Source organism: Eumetopias jubatus, unplaced genomic scaffold (genome assembly GCF_037043125.1).
Source record: "Eumetopias jubatus isolate StellerSeaLion01/CBP00866 unplaced genomic scaffold, mEumJub1_p1.0 scaffold_11, whole genome shotgun sequence".
Taxonomy (NCBI): Eukaryota; Metazoa; Chordata; class Mammalia; order Carnivora; family Otariidae; genus Eumetopias; species Eumetopias jubatus.
The window spans coordinates 52,146,676-52,154,648 of record NW_028274817.1 but is presented as its reverse complement, the minus strand read 5'-3'; the positions used below and the strand labels follow the sequence as shown (position 1 = coordinate 52,154,648).

The following is a 7,973-nucleotide window of genomic DNA, read 5'->3' as shown; positions in this document are numbered from 1 at the left end:
GAAAAATTAGACAGCCACATGAAGAAGAATGAAATTGGACCACTTTCTTACATCATACACACACAAAAAAACTCAAAATGGAGGAAAGACCTAAATGTGAGACAGTAATCCATCAAAATCTTAGAGAAGAACACAGGCAACAACTTCTTTGACCTCAGCTGCAGTAATTTCTTGCTAGACACATCTCAAAAGACAAGGGAAACAAAAGCAAAAATGAGTTATTGGGACTTCCTCAGGATAAAAACCTTCTTCACAGCGAAGGAAGTGGTCAACAAAACGAAAAAGCCACCTACAGAATGGAAGAAGATATTTGCAAATGTCTTTTCTGATAAAAGTCTAGTATCCAAAACCTGTAATGAACTTATTAACCTCAACACCCAAAAACAACAACAAAAAATGCAGTCAAGAAATGGGCAGAAGACATGAACAGACATTTCTTAAAAAAAGACATAGAAATGGCTAATAGACACATGAAAAAATTGCCCATGACTCAGCATCAAGGAAATACAAATCAAAACCATGATGAGATACCACCTCACACTGGTCAGAAAGGCTAAAATGAACAACTCAGGACATGACAACTTTCGAGAGGATGCAGAGAAAGGGGAACCCTCTTACACTGTTGATGGGAATGCAAACTGGAGCAGCAAGTCTGGAAAACAGTATGGAGGTTACTCAAAAAGTTAAAAATAGAACTTCCCTACAACCCAGCAATTATACTACTAGGTATTTATCCAAAGGGTACAAAAGTAGTGATTCAAACAGACACATGCACCCAAAATATTTATAGCAGCAATGTCCACAATAGCCAAACTATGAAAAGAGCCTAGATGTCCATCCACAGATGAATAGATAAAGAAGATGTGGTATATATATATATATATATATATATATATATACAATGGAATATTATTCAGCCATAAAAAGAATGAAATCTTGCCATTTGCAATGATGTGGATGGAACTAGAGGGTATTACACTAAGTGAAATAAATCAGTAAGAGAAAGAAAAATACCATATGATTTCATTCATATGTGGAATTTAAGAAACAAAACAGATGAACAGATGAAGGAAAAATAAGATAAAAACAGAGGGAAGCAAACCATAAGAAACTCTTAACTATAGGGAACAAACTGAGTGTTGCTGGAGGAGATGTAGGTCAGGGAATGGTTTAATTGAGAGATGGGCATTAAGGAGGACACTCAATGTAATGATCACTATGTGTTATATGCAGCTGATGAACCACTAACTTCTATCCATGAAACTAATAATACAGCATATGCTAACTAAATTGAATTTAAATAAAAAATTTTAAAAGCTTAAAATTTGAAATTGGTCATGTATTCATATACAATTGACTATTGATTCAAATCTATGTTAGTCAAATTTTGCATAATTTATGTATATTTTTGTAAATTCTTTGTTTTGTTGTTTTTTTTAATTCTTGGTTAACAAAGCCTTAAGTAAAAAAATCACATGAATTATTCCATACTAATAAATTGTAAAATCAAAAAATGGGACTATGTAAAAGTCAAAAGCTTCTGCACAACAAAAGAAACAATTAAAAATAAAACAATAAGACACCCTACAGAATGGGATAAACTTTTGCAAACCATATAAAGAACTCATACAACCTAACAAAAAACAAGCAATCCAATTAAAAAATGGGCAGAAGAACTAAGTAGACATTTTTCCAAGGAGGACATAAAAATGACCAACAGGTACATGAAAAGATGTTCAATATCACTAATCATCAGGGAAATGCAAATCAAAACTACAGTGAGACCTTACAGTCACCCACCACCCTGGAACTGTCTGCACTACCCAGCCATGGACAATGCCACCTTGTTGTTTGACACTCCCCTGGGTGGTGAGCCTTTGGGCTGCATCTCCTTTGAGCTGTTTGCAGACAAAGTTCCAAAAACAGCAGAAAACATTCATGCTCTGACCACTGGGGAGAAAGGATTTGGTTATAAACATTCCTGCTTTCACAGAGTTATTTCAGGATTTATGTGCCAGGGTGTGACTTCACCACACCCTAATGGCACTGGCAGTAAGTCCATATGTGGGGAAAAATTTTATGAGAATTTGATCCTGAAGCAAATGAGTCCTGGCATCTTGTCCATGGCAAATGCTGGACCCAATACAAATGGTTTCCAGTTTTTCATCTGCACTGCCAAGACTGAGTGGTTGGATGACAAGCATGTGATCTTGGCAAGGTGAAAGAAGGCATGAATATTGTGGAAGCCATGGAGTGCATTGAGACCATGAATGGCAAGACTAGCAAGATCACCATTGCTCACTGAGGACAAATATAATAAATTTGACTTGGTGTTTTATCTTAACTACCAGACCATTCCTTCTGTAGCTCAGGTGAGCCCTCCTTCACCTCCATCTGCTTGAAATATCCTGTAATCTTTGTGCTTTCACTGCAGTTCTTTGGATTCTATATTTTATTTATTCTTGTCCAAGTCTAGCTGGATTGCAGAGTTAAATTTATGATTATGAAATTAAAACTAAAAAACAAAACAATCAACAACAACAAAAAAATCAAAACCACAATGAGATATCACCTCATACCTGTTAGAATGTCTATTATCAAGAATAGAAGAGGCAACAGGTACAAGCGAGGATGTGGTTAATAAAAGAACATTAATACATTGTTGGTGGGAATGTAAATGTGTTCAATCACTATGGAAAGCAATATGGAGTCTCCTCAAAAAATTAAAAATAGATCTACCATATGATCCAACAATTCCACTTCTGGATATATACCCAAAGAAATGAAAACAGGATTTTGACATGATATATGCATTCCTATGTTTACTGCAGCACTATTCACAATAGCCAAGTTATGGAAATAACCCAAATGCCCATCAGTGAATGAATGAATAAAAAAGATGTGGTACGTATACATAGAGGGATATTATTCAGCCATGAGAAAGAAATGTATCCTACCATTTGCAACAACATGGATGGACCCTGAGCACATTATGTCAAGCATGATAAATCAAAGAAAGACAAGTACTGTATAATATGACTTATACGTGAAATCTAAAAAAGCCAAACAAACAAAAAAAAAACAACCAACCAACCAACCACACAAAAAACCAGAGAGTAAAATGGTGGTTACCAAAAGATGGGAAGGGGGGATTGATATTATCTAAGGGTACAAACTTGTAATAAGTAGTAAATAAGCCATAGAGCTCTTTGGACAGAATAATGAATATAGACAATAATACTGTACTATGATTATGCAATGTGATAAATGTCACTATAATGACAATCATATATAACTAATATATAATAAATATAAAATATATATTTTATGTACTACAATATATAAATGTATCAAAGTAACATGTTATATACCTTAAACTTACACAATGTTACATGTCAAAGTTATTCAACAACAACAAAAGAAATGGTAATCTACTAAATGTTATAATGCTATATAACTTGCAGTCATTGTTAACTATTAATTAATAGGGAAACTGAGTCATTAGAGTGACCCCCTTGTGAACTTCTCTTGATATAAGGTTTAAGTTAAAACACAAGTTTGTCCAATAAGAAGATATTTTTCTTTGCCTCTAGACAAGAATAACCCTGTCTTCTTGGCCTGAAATCTCACCTGAAAAACCCCTGAGGAGTGTGCCCCAGGAACATTACCTAATGCCCATGGGTTCTAAAGATATACCAATTCCTCACCAACAAAATAGGCCCTTTTATGAAGGTAGAGTTCAAAATTAAATCAAAACAACCCTAACATATCTTCACATAGTCATGTGGTTTGTGACTCAATAATATACACAGACTTCCATATCAATTCTCTGGAAACTGAAATATTTATCCATGTAATTATACAACTTTAAAAAGAAACATAACAAAGGCAACTGACTTAGTGCTAGAAATTCTTAAATATTTAAGGAGTTACCAATTTCAACATTCACTGAATAAGGCACCCTGAAGCAGGTAGCAAAATTATCCCTTAATTTTCCTTTCTCTCCTTAATAGCAAAATCAATGGGTATCCTTATACACAAAGCTATGTTGAGTCAATAAAAGTTAATTGTAAAATATCACATGAGTATATATCATAAAATCAGTCATCTATTCAATAGTCATTTCTGTCCTGTTTTTATAAAAATAAGTCACTATTTTTATATTTTAATTCATAAGAATCCTAGGAACATATTTCATTAAGAATAAAAGGCAAGCTGGGAGGCAAGATGGTGGAAGAGTAAAGGACCTCATTTCATCTGGTCCCTTGAATTTAGCTAGATAACTATCGAATCATTCTGAACACCCATGATTTCAACCTGAGATGTAAGAAAAGAATATCCACAAGTAGAAAAGCAACCACTTTCTGCAAGGTAGGAAGTGAGGAGAAGAGAATCCAAGGGGATATATCAGAAGATAAGTGGTGGGGAGAAATATCCTCAGTAAGCTGGCTACTGGAAAGTGATATAGCCCAGGAGGGCAAAATCAGAACCCTTAGAAATCTGCTCCAGTGAGAGACATCCCTGCCTGAAAGGTGCTCAGGTGGTGAAAAAAGGCAGAATTCTAGGTGGGACAGTGTGGTCTCAGGATTCTCTGAGTCACAGAAAAATGGGGGTGCCTGAGCCAGTAGAATTCCCAAGCATTGGAAGAGGGAAACTGGTTCAGTCAGTGAGCCCGGGAGGGGGATCTCAGCTTGGTTCACCATAAACCATGAGCCATGGCTTGATAGGGTGACGGCTCTCTGAATATAAAAGAGAGGAACGTGAGGCCCCTCTGCCTTCCTCTGGAAGGGGTGGAGCCAGTGTGGTGCACTACCTGGGGACAGCAATCAGTGCCAGAGCCCTGAAAAAAACAAGAATGCATCAACCCTCCACCTTCCCCCTGGGAGGGGCAGAGCACGTGCACACAGGATCCAGTGACCACCCTCTGAGCCAGAGCCCTACCGAGTTCAGTAGGTGGGACCATCTGCCTTCCCCCAGGGGGATCAGTGAGAGCACGCACCACAGGAGGCTGCAGAGCTTAGCACACACAAAAGTGAAAATCGTTTATCCCTGAGGGTTTACTGAAAAGAGGGGACCATGATCTTTCAGTTCTGGGGCTGGAGATTGGGGCCTGGCCATTTTTATTTTGATCCTCTAAAGAGGTGCAGAAAGCCTTCAAGGAACAAAAGCCACACAGAGGACCGGCTTACAATGAGCCTGGCCTCCTGGCAAGCGGTGATGCAACTCCACCCAGGAAAAGACACCCGAGAAATAGCTTAGCAGGCCCCTCCTCCAGAAGACCAACTGGAAGAACGGGGGCACAGCAAGTTTATGGACCACACAAAACTGTAAAACTGCAGCACTAGGGTAAAATATTATATAGAATTTGAGGTTTATTCTCACAGATCCTTTATCTTTCAGCTTAAAATTTTCCATCTCTTTAATTTTTTTCACTTTTCAACTAGTTTCTTATTTTATCAACTTTGTTTTTAAGTTTTTTCTTTCACTTTTTTACATTTACATTCTACAGATATATCTTCATTTTTGGCTTCCTTCCATGCTGTTCAATTTTATTTTTGTGTATATATATATATATATATATATATAGTTTTGCTTTCCTTACAATTTTGGGATTTAGTGTCTTCTAATACACAGACCAAAATACACTGATGACCAAGTGGATCACCCTGTTTTGACCACCCTGTGAGATTATGTTCTCTCTCGCCCCCCCTTTTTTTTCTTTTTCTTTCTTTTTTCTTTTCCTTTTCTTTTTTTGGTTTCTGACCTTTTCAGATTCCTCTAGTGTGTATTTTGCTTGGGTCATGGTTGAAATTCTTCTCTAGGCAAAATGAATAGAAGGAGGAATTTACAAGAAAATAAAGAACCAGAGGTGATATTCTCTGACACAGATCTAATCGATATGAATATAAGTAAAATGTCAGAAATGGAATTCACAATAACAATTATAAAGTTATTAGCTGGGCATGAGAAAAGCATAAAAGACACTAGAGAATCTTTTAGTGCAGAAATGAGACCTAATCAGGCCAAAATTAAAAAATGCTCTAACTGAGATGCAGTCTACATTGCAGCTCTAACAACTAGGGTAAATGAGGCAGAAGAGAGTGACATAGAACACAAGTTGATGGAAAGGAGAGAAGCTAAGGAAAAGAGAGAAAAACAACTAACAGACCATGAGGAGAGGCGTCAAGAAATCAATGATACCATAAAATGTACCAACATCAGAATTATTGGGGTGCCTAAGGGTGAAGAAAGAGAGAGGGCCATAAGGTATATTTGAGCAAATCATAGCTGACAGCTTCCATAATCTAGGAAGGAAACAGGTATTCATGTCCAATAGGTAGAAAAGACCCCTCCCAAAATCAATAAAAATAGATCAACACCCTGACATACAATAGTGAAGCTTGCAAATTTCAGAGATAAAGAGAATATCCTTAAAGGAGCTCGAGACAAGAGGTCCCTTACATACAGGGGTAGGAACATTAAATTGGCAGCAGACCTATCCTCAGAGACCTGTCAGGCCAGAAAGGGCTGGCAGGATATATTCAGGGTACTAAATGAGAAGAACATGCAGCCAAGAATACTTTATCCAGCAAGATTGTCATTCAGAATGGAAGGAGAAATAAAGAGCTTCCAGGACAGACAGAAACTGAAAGAATATTTGACCACAAAGTCAGCTCTGCAGGAAATATTAAGGGGGATCCCGTAAGTGAAGAGAGAGCCCAATAGTAATATAGACCAGAAAGAAACAGAGACAAGGACTTTACAGGTAATAAAATGGCACTAAATTCATATCTTTTGATAGTTACTGTGAATGTAAAAGGGCTAAATGCTCCAATCAAAAGACACAAGGTATCAGACTGGATAAAAAAAGCAACACCTATCTATATGCTGTCTACAAGAGACTCATTTTATACCTAAAGGCAACTTCAGACTGAAAGTGAGGGGACAGAGAAATATTTACCAGGCTAATGGACCTCAAAGAAAAGCTGGAGTAGCAATCCTCATCAGACAAATTAGATTTTCAATCAAAGACTGTATTAAGGGATGAAGAGGGACACTATATCATACTTAATGGACCTACTTAACAAGAAGATGTAATAATTATAAATATTTATGCTCTTAATTTGGGAGCAACTAATTACATAAACCAATCAATAACCAAAGTAAAGAAACACATTGATAATAATACATTAGTATTAGGGGACTTCAACATCCCACTCACAACAATGGACAGATCATCCAAGCAGAAGATCAACAAGGAAACAAGGGCTTTGAATGACACACTGGACCAGATGCCCTCACAGATATATGCAGAACATTCCATCCTAAAGCAACAGAATACACATTCTTTTCCAGTGCACATGGAATATTTTCCAGAACAGATCACATACTGGGCCACAAATCAGGTCTCAACTGATACCAAAAGATTGGGATTATTTCCTGCCTCTTTTCAGACCACAGTGCTTTGAAACTTGAACCCAATTGCAAGAGGAAATTTGGAAGGAACTCAAACACTTGGAGGTTAAACAGCCTCCTACTAAAGAATGAATGGGTCAATCAGGAAATTAAAGAAGAATTTAAAAAATTCATGGAAACTAAGCAAAATGAAAACACACTTGTTCAGACCTTTGGGATACAGCAAAGGCGGTCCTAAGAAGGAAGTACATTGCAAGACAAGCCTCTCTCAAAAAATTAGGAAAACCTCCAAATACACAAGGTAATCTTACACCTAAAGGAGCTGGAGAAAGAACAGCAAATAAAGCATAAACAAAGCAGGAGAAGAGAAGTAATAAAGGTTAGAGCAGAAATCAATGAAATAAAAACCAGAAGAATAGAACAGATCAACAAACTAGAAGCTGGTTCTTTGAGAGAATTAATCAGATTGATAAACATCTTAGCCTGACTTAACAAAAAGAAAAGAGTTAGGACCCAAATTAATAAAATCATAAATGAAAGAGGAGAGATCACGACCA

The 7,973-nt window shown here is 36.8% G+C and overlaps 1 pseudogene; it reads left to right on the top strand.

The window, feature by feature from the left end:
• Positions 1-1,829: 1,829 nt before the first annotated feature.
• LOC114207466 (peptidyl-prolyl cis-trans isomerase A pseudogene) lies at positions 1,830-2,222 on the top strand (annotated as a pseudogene).
• Positions 2,223-7,973: the final 5,751 nt, after the last annotated feature.